The sequence below is a fragment of the Cornus florida genome, unplaced genomic scaffold, assembly GCF_030987335.1.
Source record: "Cornus florida cultivar Cherokee Brave unplaced genomic scaffold, ASM3098733v1 CherokeeBrave_3.0.0_Hap2_Chr01, whole genome shotgun sequence".
NCBI lineage: Eukaryota > Viridiplantae > Streptophyta > Magnoliopsida > Cornales > Cornaceae > Cornus > Cornus florida.
In genome coordinates, this window is record NW_026775571.1 from 73,130,278 (window position 1) to 73,146,440 (window position 16,163).

General features: G+C 38.5%; 1 protein-coding gene across 1 annotated transcript in view; it reads left to right on the forward strand.

Moving 5' to 3' along the window:
- The window catches only part of LOC132274662 (receptor-like protein 35), a 34,911-nt gene that overhangs the window by 16,024 nt on the left and 2,724 nt on the right, over positions 1–16,163 (forward strand). The window lies entirely within an intron of this gene.

The window sequence follows — 16,163 nt, forward strand, 5'->3', positions numbered from 1 at the left end:
TATGGAAATAATGAGTTGTTCTCGTCAATAAGCAATAATGAATTCCGCCAACCGGATAAGTTATTGGCATATTGATTGTCCGATTTTTCATGCAATGTGGTTAAGGGATCCACAATTAATTAATTATTTTATACTTGTATGATTATTATTATTCACTTTATTTATTGTATGAATGCTTTTATTTTCAGATTTATCATGACTAGTCCATTCAGTCCACTTGCAAACATACTAAAAGAAAATCAATTAACTGGACCTAATTATATCGATTAGAAAAGGTAACTAGATATTGTACTCACATATGAGGGGTTGAATTATGTGCTTACTACTCCTAGACCTTTTCCACCTTTGCCTGAGGATCCTCCTGAGGAGCATGAAGTTTTTAAGAAATGGAATAAAGCAGATGAGATGACTAGGTGCTACATTCTTGCTTCACTCTCGAATGTACTCCAAAGTCAACATCTTCAATATCTCACTTCTGCAGACATCATGCTTAACCTTAAGGAAATGTTTGGGCAAATTGGTAAGAGTGCACGCCAAAATGCTATGACAAATTTGATGACCATTAAGATGGTCCAAGGTACTTCAGTTCGGGAACATGCTTTAAAAATGATTGGTTTTTTAAATGAACTGGAGATCCTTGGATGCAACTTGGATGGTGAACTTCAGGTTGACATGATTATCGCTTCATTACCAGACTCATTTAACTCTTTTAGGGTTAATTATTATATGAAGAAGCTTGAGTACATACTCGCTGAACTATTGAATGAGTTGGTAACCTTTGAAGGGATAAACAAAAGCAAGGGTGCATCTATCAACTACACTCAGTCTGCTGGACCATCCACTTCTAGGCCCAAGAGGAGGGGCAAGAAAAAGAAGAAGGATGGTGCAAAAACTGTGGTTGTGCCAAACAAAGTAATCCAAAAGGATAAGGGAAAGAAGAAAGTGCGGGTTGAAGGCGAAGGAAACTGCTTCCATTGCGGTCAACCGGGTCACTGGAAACCTAACTGCCTAATATTTCGCACACAAGGCACAGGAAAAGGTATATTCATTGTTGAGGCATGTAATGTGGTTGAATCTATAGATTCCTGGTGCATAAATTCTGGAGTCACTAATCATGTTTACAATTCATTGCAGGGATTCCAGGAGTCCAGAAGCCTCAATGAAGGAGAGATATACTTGCATATGGGATCTAATGCCAAGGTGGAAGCTAAAGCAGTGGGAGTGGTTCATATGCAGTTTGATAGTGGGAGGAGTCTTATTTTAGAAGATTGTCTTTATGCGCCAAATGTTAGGCGCAATTTAATTTTAGTTTCTTCGTTGGTTTGCAAAATTTATATTTTTACTTTTGGAAAAAATGTTTTAATTAAATTAAATGGTTGTGTTATAACTTCTGGTGCATTGAAAGATAATCTATATGTTTTAACTCCTAGCTCATATCAAATGCAAAATTATGAATTAAATACAATTTTATCTAGATTGAATGTTAAAAGAAAAGCAGTTTCTCGAAACTCATTGTATCATTGGCATCTACGATTGGGTCATATCAATCAAAATAGGATTCAAAGGTTGGTTAAAGAAGGTTTATTACCTTGTGAGGCAGAGGAGCCTATGCCAACTTGTGAATCCTGTATTGAAGGAAAGATGACTCGAAAGGCTTACTCAGCCAAAGGATATAGAGCCAAAGAACAATTAGAGTTGGTGCACATAGATGTGTGTGGTCCCATGAACACCCAAGCGAGAGGAGGGTTTGAGTACTTCATCACTTTCATTGATGATTATTCACGTTTTGGATATATTTACCTAATGCGGCACAAGTCAGAAGCTTATGGAAAATTCCGTGAGTTTCAGGCGAAAGTGGAACGTAGATTAGGTAAACTTATCAAAACACTTCGATCTGATCGAGGAGGTGAATACCTCTTGGGGGAGTTCAAGGATCATATGGTCAATGAGGGTATTGTGCGCCAGTTATCCGCACCTGACTGCCCTCAACAGAATGGAGTGGCAGAAAGAAGAAACAGAACTTTACTTAACATGGTTAGATCTATGATGAGTTTTGCTACATTACCTCTCTCATTTTGGGGATTAGCTTTAGAATCAGCGATGTATATTTTGAACTGTGTTCCATCCAAGTCTATTTTAGGAACGCCATATGAGATACCCCTCGGATCCGAGACACGAGTTGATCAGGCCCAGGCCCAAACCCGAGGGAATATCAAACAATTAATATTTTATAATGAACATGGAATACAAAATAAATTAAGAAATGAAATTAAAGCTGGAAGGAACTAAAAATAAAATCCGCAAAATATTATAATTATTAAAATTCATCAAACCCAAACTCCAAAACTCCATCAGTTTACATCTTGGGAATCCATCTCTAGTGGACCCCTATTAAACATCCAAACGGAAGATAGAACAACTGTAATAAAACGTCCAGAAATAAAACTATAGAGAGAGCCCTACATCGTCGGAAGAGTGAATAGAGACCTCTGCTCAGCACGAATACGTCTAAGCCTGGAACTGTCGTGTACCTGAAAAATAGAAGTGGGTCAGGCCCACGCGCAAGTTCTATACTACTACAATCCAAACAGAGGCCCGATACGCATGTACATCCTAAACAATTCAACAATAGCTAATAGTCCATAAATATATATATATAGTCACACTTAAGGACTCTCACTGGTCACTGGACTACAGGCCGGTCTCAACCTGAATAGAGGTAACATGCTAAAACGAACACGAAGTGGCATATGTACCTATACCTAAACAGGGTACACCTCCAACCATCATAGCCAGCTACACATCCCGATGCATATACGCTCCCTAGCCATCGGTCCTGAGGCTCAAGCTCATACCGAGGCACCATAACAGTACATATATAAAATCCATCCAAAATCCCTGGTATTGCCGCTCAACAAGTAGTTGCCATAATAATACAAATCCACGGGACTTAACTTTTAGTTAATCCCATCCTTATTCCAAGTAGGTGGGTAATGGTATTATTTTAAAAACCAAACCCATCCTTAGTATGCCACCGTCCCATACCGGTGCCTACTTTCCAATCCTCCAGTAGTCAATAATACCAATAAATCAAGTATATATCAACTAAATTCCAACATCCAACATTCAATGTTAGCAGTGATAAAATAAGCATTAATAAACAGGGTCACAACAACAACATATACATGCCCAATTTAAGTTGTTCCCTTTAGTCTGATATAAAGACAGAATTAATTAAAACTTTCATTTAACACCTTACAAACGACATACAGATATGTAGGGTATGTATCACAAAATCCTAACCTCCACAGTTGATACTAACTGTGATAATGTAAGCATCAAAACAATATTCACAGTATGTATGTAGACATGCTCAAATTATAGTGTTCCACAAAACCGATCTAGTGTTAAACTCAAATCCTCCTAGTATTTAAGTTCCAACAGTTGCTATTACAGAAGTTAAGATAGCTATCATCTAGATCCATCCTTCCAATAATTTATACTAGTAGTGGTAAGGAAAAATGTGAACCACAGAACCACAATGCATCCACAAACATGCTTAGTCTAGGTTGAACAAGATACAACACTACTGTAACTACCAGTTTCATAGCAAAGCAGATATCATTTTAGTTTGGTTTAATCTTCATTAATCCTGAAATCATTTAAGAGTGCAAAGAGTATGAAGCCTAAGGGAAAGAGTAAGGATAGAATCTTGCCTCAGAAACTTTTGTTCAAAGTTTCAACGTCGTCTTCTTAAAATATCCTGGCGAGTTCCAAAACCCGGTTACTGTTCATGGGTACGAAACACTATTCCCGAACTCAAAATATGATCTACACCGTTCAGATTATGCGACACTGAGTCATGAACCTATCCTCCAAATTTTAGCTCGATCGGACCACGGACGAAGCGGGATCGGATGTTTGATGAAATCTGGGCAGAATGGAAAAAAACCTGTGCGACCCGGTTACTGTTCACGAGTACGAATCACTGTTCCCGAGGTCAAACTCTGATCTCCACCGTTCAGATTGTGCGTCACTGAGTCATGAACCTCTCCTCCAAATTTTAGCTCGATCGGACCACGGATGAAGTGGGATCGGAGCTTAGATCAAACCTTGGCAGAATGTGAAAAACTGCGTTTTTCCTTCTCCACTTCCACAAAACGTGTGCTTTGTTTAAAAAAAACCCTACACAGATGTCTACCTTATACTTATAGAGTTTTCCTAAACCCTAGGTTCATTTAAGTCCAACTCACAATCCTAACCGGCCCATCCAATTTACGTAGAAACCTACGACGGCTATAATATAAAACCCTAATTTATACTGTAATTAAAACCCTAGTTAGATGTATTTACCTAATTACCCTATTCACCATTAAATACTTAACAAATAATCTAATTGAACAAAATAATAATTAGTAAACCTAATTAAACCAAATAAGACACACATAGAATAATTAAACCAATTACACTTAAACCATTAATGCCAATTAAATAATTAAAACACTAACAAGTAATTTCAATCAAATAACTAAACCAATTACACTTAAACCATTAATGCCACTTAAATAATTAAAACACTAACAAGTAATTCCAATCAAATAACTAAAAATAAATATCATTTAAATAAATTAAATCACCACAAAAGAAATAAATTAAATCACTACAAAAGAAAACAATTAAGCACCTAATAAAAAAAATAATGACACATAATCAAATAAAATGCACTTAAATAATAAATTAAATACCATTAAATACCAGGAATATCCTTTTTAAAATTAGGGGTATTACATTCTTCCCCTCTAACAAAAGGAATTCCGTCATCGGAATTCACTCTTACCTTCTTCCAATATTTCAGGAAACCGTGAGCGAATGACATCCTCTCGTTCCCAAGTGGACTCAGACTCATTGTGATGACTCCACTGAACATGAACCAAAGGAATAACCTTATTACGAAGAATCTGATCTCGTCGGTCGACAATACGACACGGTGGCTCTAAATAAGTTGCATCCGACTGCAACGTAATCTCCCCAACATCGATATGCTGATATCGATCCTCATCTCGAAGAAATTTCCGCAACATGGAAACATGAAACACGTTGTGGACGCGATCCAAAGTATCCGGAAGTGCCAACCGATAAGCAACAGCTCCAATGCGATCCGTAATCATGAATGGACCAACAAATCGCGGTGACAACTTCTCTTCTTCCCAAAGCTCATAACACCCTTCATAGGAGACACTTTGAGTAGAACCTGATCCCCAACCTGAAAATCCAAAGCCCGAGTACAACGATCAGCATAGCTCTTCTGCCTACTTTGGGCAGTACGCATGCGATCTCGAATAAGAGCAATCTTTTCAGAGGTATCCTTGATGAACTCAGGACCTAAGAATCGATTCTCTCCAACCTCCATCCAACAAACAGGTGACCGACACAGTCGACCGTACAATGCCTCAAATGGTGCCATACCAATAGTCTTCTGGAAACTATTTTTATAAGCAAACTCCACAAGTGGCAAATATTCCTCCCAGTGGCCCTTGAAATCCAGAACACACGACTGAAGCATATCTTCCATAATCTGATTCACCTTCTCAGTCTGTCTGTCAGTCTGAGAATGATAAGCAGTACTAAGGTGTAACTCTGTACCTAAAGCCTGCTGAAAACTCTTTCAAAATCCAGATACAAAGCTCGAATCCCTGTCCGATATAATAGACAATGGAATGCCATGTAGCTTCACAATCTCTGAAATGTAAAGCCTCGCCAACTGCTCCAAAGTGTAGTCAGTGCAAATAGGCAAGAAATGAGCTGACTTGGTCAACCTATCCACAATGACCCATATGGAATTATGCCCCTTGAAAGAATTTGGCAACCCTTCCACAAAATCCATAGATATGCTCTCCCATTTCCACTCCGAAATTGGTAGTGGCTGTAGAGCTCCTGGCGGCCTCTGATGATCAATCTTAACCATCTGATAAGTACTACATTGAGAAACAAAAAAAGCAATGTCCCTCTTCATACCTGCCCACCAAAACTGCCGCTTCATATCTTGATACATCTTATCGCCTCCTGGATGAATAGAGAACTCAGAGTGATGAGTCTCAGTCATCACATCCTTCCTCAAATTATCAGCAGAAGGTACCACTAACCGTCCCTTGTACCTTAAACCTCCATCAGCCCCAACATAGTAGAATGGAACCTCTCCGGAAGCTATCTCTGCGACCTTGTCGACACACTGCTGATCGGTGAGTTGTGCTTGTAAAACCTTGCGAATGATGGAAGGTGTAACCACCATGCAAGCCATAAAAGCATCCGATAACTCATCCACACTCTTTAAAGCATTCCACTCAGTAGTGAATAGAAGCAGAAAGACTACCAACAGGTCGGCGACTGAGTGCATCCGCCATTACATTCGCTTTCCCTGGATGGTACTGTATAGAAAAATGACAGTCTTTTACAAACTCCAACCACCTGCGCTGTCTCATATTTAGCTCCCGCTGAGTGAACAAGTACTGCAGACTCTTGTGATCACTGAATAATCTGAAGGACTCACCCAACAGATAATGCCTCCAAATACGCAAGGCAAAGACCACTGCTGCCAACTCCAAATCATGTGTTGGATAATTAAGCTCATGAGGCTTAAGTTTCCGAGATTTATAAGAAATCGGTCGCTCCTCCTGCATCAATACACATCCAAGACCCTGCAACGAAGCATCCGTGTAAACAAGATACTCTATCCCGCTCTACGGAGTAGCCAGAACTGGTGCAGAAGTCAGCTTCCTTTTCAGCTCATCAAAAGCTCGCTGACAGTGTTCATCCCACACGAACTGTACACCCTTCTTGGTCAGATGAGTGAGTGGTCCTGCTATCTTGGAGAACCCCTGGATGAATCTTCTATAATATCCTGCCACACCGAGAAAACTCTGAATCTCAGTAGGTGATGTAGGCTGTCCCCACTCAACCACCGCTGAGACCTTGGCCGGATCCACTGCTATCCCCTTTTCTGACACCACGTGACCCAGAAATTTCACCTCCCGCTGCCAAAATTCACACTTCTCGAACTTGGCATATAACTGGTGCTCACGAAGCGTCTGCAAGATTATGCGAAGATGTCTAGCATGATCGTCCTCCGACCGAGAATAGATCAAGATGTCATTAACAAAGACAATAACAAACTGATCCAAATAAGCCCGGAAGACTCTATTCATTAAGTCCATGAATACTGCAGGTGCATTAGTCGTCCTAAACGGCATAACTCGAAACTCATAAGAACCATATCGCGTGAAAAATGCTGTCTTAGGAACATCCTGCTCCCTGACCCTCAGCTGATGATACCTAAAACGCAGATCAATCTTGGAGAAATATGTGGCTCCCCTTAACTGATCAAACAAGTCATCAATCCTGGGCAAAGGATACTTGTTACGAATCGTAACCTTGTTCAACTCCCTGTAATCTATACACAGACGAAGCGAACCATCCTTCTTCTTTACAAACAGAACCGGTGCTCCCCAAGGTGATGTACTCCTACGAATAAAACCCTGGCTGAGTAACTGCTGAATCTGATCCCTCAGCTCTCTCATCTCTACCGGTGCCATCCTATAGGGTGCCCTAGTAATAGGCGCAGTGCCTGGAGCTAAGTCTATCACAAAATCGATCTCGCGACTAGGTGGCAACCCTGGAATCTCCTGAAATAAATCTGGAAAATCCTGTACAATCGGTATGTTATCTAATGACACAGTAATCCCCTCATCATTTTCTTCCTCCACATGGAACAAATAGGTGCTACCGCCCCCTTTAGAACGTGGCATAGCTACCACATACATATCCTGACCAGGTATGGTAAAAATAATAGATCTATCAAAACAAACAACTTGGGCATGGTAATGAGACAACCAATCCATCCCAAGTATCACATCATAAGTGTGCATGTCCAGGACCAATAGATTGGCTAGAAATCTGAGTCTGCCAATATCTAGTGTCACAGGCCCATCACTCTCATGTATAATAGCTGTATCACCCAATGGTGTAGAAATACCCTGAGGTCTAGTGCATACCCTCGTCCTCATCCCAGACAAAGCAACAAAAGTCCTAGCTACAAATGAGTGTGTAGCACCCGTATCAAATAAAACACGTCCATGCAAACCATGAATAAGAAACTTACCCTCAATAGTCTGAGGTGGCTGAACATCCTGTGGCATGGGGTTATACACCCTGCCATATTGCAACTGCTGTGGTGTTTGTCCCTGAGTTTGCGGCGGTACCGGTAAAGCCAGATGTGTCTGTCCCTGAATTCGTGGAACCTGTGGAGCTGGTAGAGGCACTGGCGCCCTCTGTCCCTGCTGCACATACTGTCTCTGTCCCTGTCCTTGTCCTGCTTTAGGACACTGCCTGGTGGTATGACCATACTCTCCACAAGTGTAACAACTACCCTGGAAAGTACCAAATGGCCTCCTCTGTCGGTTAGCCTGTGGCTGACCCTGTCCTGCCTGTGGTCCCCCATTCTGTTGCCTCTGAATAGGTGCCCCATTCCGGTGAGCATCTGAACCACCTTTGTGCTTCTTCCAAGGCTGTTGTCCTTGGAACTTGCCTTTGTCATTCTGCCGGTGACCATTGCCATTCCCCTTTTCAGCTGACTGATTAGTAGAGTCTTTATCTCCCCGCTTCTCACCACGAGCCTGTCTGATGTCCACAGTCAACTGATACTGTTGTAGAGCGGCGTCTACCACCTGAGCATAGGTAGTATAGGCTGGACTACCTATAATAGCTCTCTTGATAGACCACATCAGTCCCTTGACAAAACTGTTGCGCTTCTTCTCCTCTGTATCCACCTCCTCCGGTGCAAAGAGAGATAAGTGTGTGAACTACTGCTCATACTCCGCCACTGTCATGTTTCCCTGCTGTAGACTTAGAAACTCGGTCTTCATAGCTGCCCTGACTGCATAGGGAAAATATTTCTCATCAAAGCGAGCACTGAACTCATCATAAGACAATGTCATCCTCTCCTCTGAGGTGGTAACTGACTCCCACCACTGTAATGCATCCCCAACTAGCTTGAAAGTAGCAAGCATCTGCTTCTGAACCTCCGTGCACTGAACCAAACGAAGATGACGCTCAATGTCCTATTTTCACTGGTGAGCTGCTCTTGCATCGGTTGAGCCTGAGAACACAGGTGGACTCCCCTTTGTGAAAGAGCTCCTAGCCTTTCCCCAAGAATCCGTCTGAACCACTGGTGCTGGTACAGGTGCCGGCTGTACCTGAGGCTGATTCTGAAGTGCAGCTGTTACCCCAGCCTCTATAGCCCGAGCAACGAGGTCATTGAGGTGAGGAGGAATCTCTGAATCTCTGACCTGTTCCAGAGTCTGTTGAACATTCTCCTGTTCCTCCTGAAACTGATCCATGTCATCTTGAAACCCAAGCCTTTGCTGCTCTTCCTCCATTTGCTGATGCCATAGGAGATATTGTTGCCTACGTGCCGTTCTCCTTTCCTTCCTAGTTCCTTGCATGTTCTGTCCATTTCTAGCGTTAACCATCTGTTAACACGAAAAGATAGACGTTAGTACCCTTTCTATACGAACCATAAGGAATACAATGAATCCTAACTTAAGCTCTATTCAAGAGAAAACGCTACGCGGAAGACTTAATACGAAACATTTTAGAGACACTTGAACTTGGAGTGCTCTGATACCAACTGAGATACTCCTCGGATCCGAGACACGGGTTGATCAGGCCCAGGCCCAAACCCGAGGGAATATCAAACAATTAATATTTTATAATGAACACAGAATACAAAATAAATTAAGAAATGAAATTAAAACTGGAAGGAACTAAAAATAGAATCCGCAAAATATTATAATTATTAAAATCCATCAAACCCAAACTCTAAAACTCCATTAGTTTACAACTTGGGAATCCATCTCTAGTGGACCCCTATTAAACATCCAAACGAAAGATAGAACAACTGTAATAAACGTCCAGAAATAAAACTATAGAGAGAGCCCTACATCGTCAGAAGAGTGAATAGAGACCTCTGCTCAGCATGAACACGTCTAAGCCTGGAACTGTCGTGTACCTGAAAAATAGAAGTGGGTTAGGCCCACGCGCAAGTTCTATACTACTACAATCCAAACAGAGGCCCGATACGCATGTACATCCTAAACAATTCAACAATAGCTAATAGTCCGTAAATATATATATATAGTCACACTTAAGGACTCTCACTGGACTACAGGCCGGTCTCAACCAGAATAGAGGTAACATGCTAAAATGCACACGAAGTGGGCATATGTACCTATACCTAAACAGGGTACACCTCCAACCATCGTAGCCAGCTACACATCCCGATGCATATACGCTCCCTAGCCATCGGTCTTGAGGCTCAAGCTCATACCGAGGCACCATAACAGTACATATATAAAATTCATCCAAAATCCTTGGTATTACCGCTCAACAAGTAGTTGCCATGACAATACAAATCCACGGGACTTAACTTTTAGTTAATTCCATCCTTATTCCGAGTAGGTGGGTAATGGTATTGTTTTAAAAACCAAACCCGTCCTTAGTATGCCACCGTCCCATACCGGTGCCTACTTTCCAATCCTCCAGTAGTCAATAATACCAATAAATCAAGTATATATCAACTAAATTCCAACATCCAACATTCAATGTTAGCAGTGATAAAATAAGCATTGATAAACAGGGTCACAACAACAACATATACATGCCCAATTTAAGTTGTTCCCTTTAGTCTGATATAAAGACAGAATTAATTAAAACTTCCATTTAACACCTTATAAACGACATACAGATATGTAGGGTATGTATCACAAAATCCTAACCTCCACAGTTGATACTAACTGTGATAATGTAAGCATCAAAACAATATTCACAGTATGTATGTAGACATGCTCAAATTATAGTATTCCACAAAACCGATCTAGTGTTAAACTCAAATCCTCCTAGTATTTAAGTTCCAACAGTTGCTATTACAGAAGTTAAGATAGCTATCATCTAGACCCATCCTTCCAATAATTTATACTAGCAGTGGTAAGGAAAAACGTGAACCACAAAACCACAATGCATTCACAAACATGCTTAGTCTAGGTTAAACAAGCATACAACACTACTGTAACTACCAATTTCATAGCAAAGCAGATATCATTTTAGTTTGGTTTAATCTTCATTAATCCTGAAATTATTTAAGAGTGCAAAGAGTATGAAGCCTAAGGGAAAGAGTAAGGATAGAATCTTGCCTCAGAAACTTTTGTTCAAAGTTTCAAAGTCGTCTTCTTAAAAAATCCCGGCGAGTTCCAAAACCCGGTTACTGTTCATGGGTACGAAACACTATTCCCGCACTCAAAATCTGATCTCCACCATTCAGATTGTGTGACACTGAGTCATGAACCTATACTCCAAATTTCAGCTCGATCGGACCACGGACGAAGAAGGATCGGATGTTTGATGAAATCTGGGCAGAATGGAAAAAAACCTGTGCGACCCGGGTACTGTTCACGAGTACGAATTACTGTTCCCGAGGTCAAACTCTGATCTCCACCGTTCAGATTGTGCGTTACTGAGTCATGAACCTCTTCTCCAAATTTTAGCTCGATTGGACAATGGACGAAGTGGGATCGGAGCTTTGATCAAACCTTGGCAGAATGTGAAAAACTGCGTTTTTCATTCTCCACTTCCACAAAACGTGTGCTTTGTTTAAATAAAACCCTACACAGACGTCTACCTTATACTTATAGAGTTTTCCTAAACCCTAGGTTCATTTAAGTCCAACTCACAATCCTAACCGGCCCATCCAATTAGCGTAGAAACCTACGATGGTTATAATATAAAACCCTAATTTATACTGTAATTAAAACCCTAGTTAGATGTATTTACCTAATTACCCTATTCACCATTAAATACTTAACAAATAATTTGATTGAACAAAATAATAATTAGTAAACCCAATTAAACCAAATAAGACACACATAAAACAAGACACACATAGAATAATTAAACCAATTACACTTAAATCATTAATGCCAATTAAATAATTAAAACACTAACAAGTAATTCCAATCAAATAACTAAACCAATTACACTTAAACCATTAATGCCACTTAAATAATTAAAACACTAACAAGTAATTCCAATCAAATAACTAAAAATAAATATCATTTAAATAAATTAAATCACCACAAAAGAAATAAATTAAATCACCACAAAAGAAAACCATTAAGCACCTAATAAAAAAAATCATGACACATAATCAAATAAAATGCACTTAAATAATAAATTAAATACCATTAAATACCAGGAATATCCTTTTTAAAATTAGGGGTATTACACCATATGAGCTGTGGTTTGGACGTAAACCTAGTTTAAATCACATGCATATATGGGGGTGTCCAGCACACGTGCGAAAGAAACAGGCAGACAAGTTGGAAGCAAGATCAGATGCATGCTTGTTTGTTGGCTATCCTAAAGGCACTAGAGGTGGATTATTTTATGATCTCAGGGACAATAAGGTTATTGTCAGCACTCATGCTGTTTACCTGGAGGAGGATTATATTATGAACCACAGACCTAGTAGCCAGATAGTGTTAGAGGAGATGGTTGGCAAGTCAGATATACCCCCTGTGGACACACCTAATATAAATACTGAGAATGATGAGACACAAGAAGTCCCTGTTGAATTACCATCATCTAGTACATCGATTCCTGCACCGGTCCTTCGGCGTAGTGGGAGGACTATAATCCAACCCGAAAAACTCACACTTTTGGGTGAGGTATATTAGGCTGTCCCCGATAAGCATGAGTCGGACCCAGTAAGCTATGCGGAAGCGTTGACCGATATAGATGCGAATCGTTGGAAAGATGCCATGAAATCAGAGTTGGAATCGATGTATTCTAACAAAGTCTGGGATATTGTAGAACTTCCTAGTGGGGTTCAGCCCATTGGTTGTAAGTGGATCTACAAACGAAAGAGAGGAATGGATGGGAATGTTGAGACATTCAAAGCTAGACTGGTTGCCAAAGGCTTCACTCAACGTGAAGGTATTGATTATGAGGATACATTCTCACCAGTTGCAATGCTTAAATCTATTCACATTCTTTTGGCCATTAGTGCTTATTATGACTATGAGATATGGCAGATGGATGTTAAGACGACATTTTTAAATGGCCATCTTGAACAAGACATCTACATGAGGCAACCGGACGGTTTCGTGGTTAAAGGTCGTGAGGACTGTGTATGTAAGTTGAATAGGTCTATTTATGGACTTAAACAAGCTTCACGCACATGGAACATTTGTTTTAATCAGGTAGTCAAATTATTTGGCTTTGAACAAAACGTGTTTGAACCTTGCGTTTACAAGAAAAAACAGGGTAATGTCATCATGATTCTCGTTTTATATGTTGATGACATCTTACTCATTGGTAATGATGTAGAAGCATTGTCATCAGTTAAAAGGTGGTTGTTCAATAAATTTGAGATGAAAGATCTTGGAGAAGCAAGTTATATTCTTGGGATCAAGCTTATGCGAGATCGGGTTAAAAAGAAAATAGGCTTGTATATATATATATACGGACTACTAGTTATTGTTGGATTGACTAGGACTACTAGTTATATATATATATCAGATCTCTGCTTGAACTGTAATAGAGTAGAACTTGTTTGTGGGCCTGACCCACCATTATTTTTCAGGTGTTCGTCAGGAGTAGAGGTTGTTCGTGCTGAGCGGGGATCAGTCTACTTCATTCTTCCGATGCTACATAGGAGTTCCTTTATGATTCAGTTTCATGATTTAGACAGTTATTGCTGTCCTTTGTTTAGTTTGGATTTTCTAGGGGTCCACACAGTATGGATTCCCGAGTTGTATTTTGGAGGATCAGTTGTATCAGAAGAGTTTATTAATTAATGGAAATATATTCTGACGTTTATTATTAGATTATCATTTTAGTTTCTTGTCAGCATTTTATTTATTCTTCTTTATTCTTTTGTACTCTGTGTTCGTTTATTATCAATTTGTTCTGATATCCTCGGGTATTCGGGCGTGGGCTTGGCCAACCCGCATTCGGAAATCTGAGGGTATCACAGGAAGAGGAAGAGTTGTACTATGAATTGGGCTCATAGGATGAGAAAAAGTAGTACTAAAAATTGATTACATATTGACTGTGCTGATAAAAATAGTAACACTAATTTTTTTAAAAAATTGGACCTTGGCTATAGCAAGCCCATTAAAAGCTCCACCCTCAGACATGTTAACATGTCATGAACCTAGTCAGTTAATTCGCGTATGATACGCAAATTAAACACGTACGTACGAATTTTGAAAAAATACTTCGGTTTGAAAGATACGATAAAATACGCATTTTTTTTCCATCACCTGTATCTAACGCGTTTATTCGTTTATTCGTTTTGGTTGCTCTGTTTAATTCGTAACCTAATTATTTTTTTTTTCTTTTCGTTCACGAACTTCACGTTTCTAATAGCGTATTTTTCTGAAACACAAACTACCGTCTTTTCTACCCTCTTCTGCTTGATATAGCCCATTATCTTTCACGCCATCAAAATAATGTTATTTGTTGTGCAATCTTGGGGAAGGTTGTGACCACTTTCTCACTCAGTTGTTCGATCTACATTCAAGGTATCACTTTCGTTCTTTTTTTAAATCTTTTATTGTTGTCACTCCAATGTATGATCTTTAATCACAGTAATAAAAGATATATATATATATATATATATATATATATATACACACACACACACACACACTTGTGGAACACTATAATCTTGAAGAATCATAAGTTTTTATTGATGTTTGTAGATATTTATAGATTTTTTTGTTTTGTTGTGAGATCGTTTAAATTTTGTTAGTATCTTTATTATTATTATTTTAGAAGTTTGTAGATCACCACACTCCCTAGATGTTTTAGTAGAGTATCACATTATATACTTATGAATTTTTCTTTTATGATTATTGTGATAGTGTCAATTATAATATATTTATTTTATTATTTGTTACATATTCTTTATTGTCCTTACAAATATATGATATATAAGAAAATAATAAGATGTGTATAGCCAAATTTTTTATCCCGAATTTTTAGTGTATATAATGTATTATACACATACATATCCGTATCCGTATTCGTATTTTTACTTTTTCATATTTTTTTGCCTAATTTTTTAAATGTATTTTAAAAAAAATATCGAATTATACTCATACGTTTCCATACCCGTATTTTTCCCGTGCCTTATTTTACTGACTATGGTCATGGACATGTTCATAAACTTTTTTTTGTTTTTTCTCTTTATAAGCATTTACTAAAATATAATTCTATAGAAATCCAAAGTGAAGGTTTCTATATGACCTATAAGAAAGTAAGGTCCTTAGGATGTACTAAAAAAAAATTTTGGAATTTTTTTTTTTTTTAGTACATCCTATTAAAAATTTAATATACACAATTTCATACTTGGCCCCCACCCCACCCCACCCCACCCCAAAGAAATTTTTTGGAATAGGCCTTGTAGGCTTTCTCTCTCTCTCTCTCTTTATTTTTTTTTATTTTTTTATTTTTTTATTTTTTTTTGTGGTTGTTTCAGTATATATGCATATATATAACTCTTTTCTCAATTCTAAAAATTTTTCCCACTCACTCTCTTTCCTCCCCAAAATGGTTTCATTTGTTGTTTCAGTACATTAGAATCTATTAAAAAAAAAATTTAAAAATAAAAAATAAACAGACTAACATGTCAAACCAATAGTGGACTAGTGGATTTTTTCTGCTTTTCGATTAATTAATCACTTTTACAGTTTTGCTATTTATTTTGGTATTTGATTACTGTATTTGAAAATGTCAATAATTTAAAGATTATAGATCTGATTACTGAATTTTTTTTTTTTTTTAATCGTTCATAATTTTCAAGTTGTTTCAACTAAAGATTGTTATTTGTCTGACCTATTTGCTACAATGTGTGTGTATATATGTGTGTAAATATTCACACACACACAATTACATGTATATCAATTTCTTTTTCTAAATGTTTTGTTCCTTTTTGGAAATGCTTTAATTCAAGATTATTGATATAAAAAAAGAATAGGTTACATTTAGAAATGATGAATTTGCTTGTTGATTTGGGGATTAGGAGTTCCCTGTAGAAGAACATGAGATAT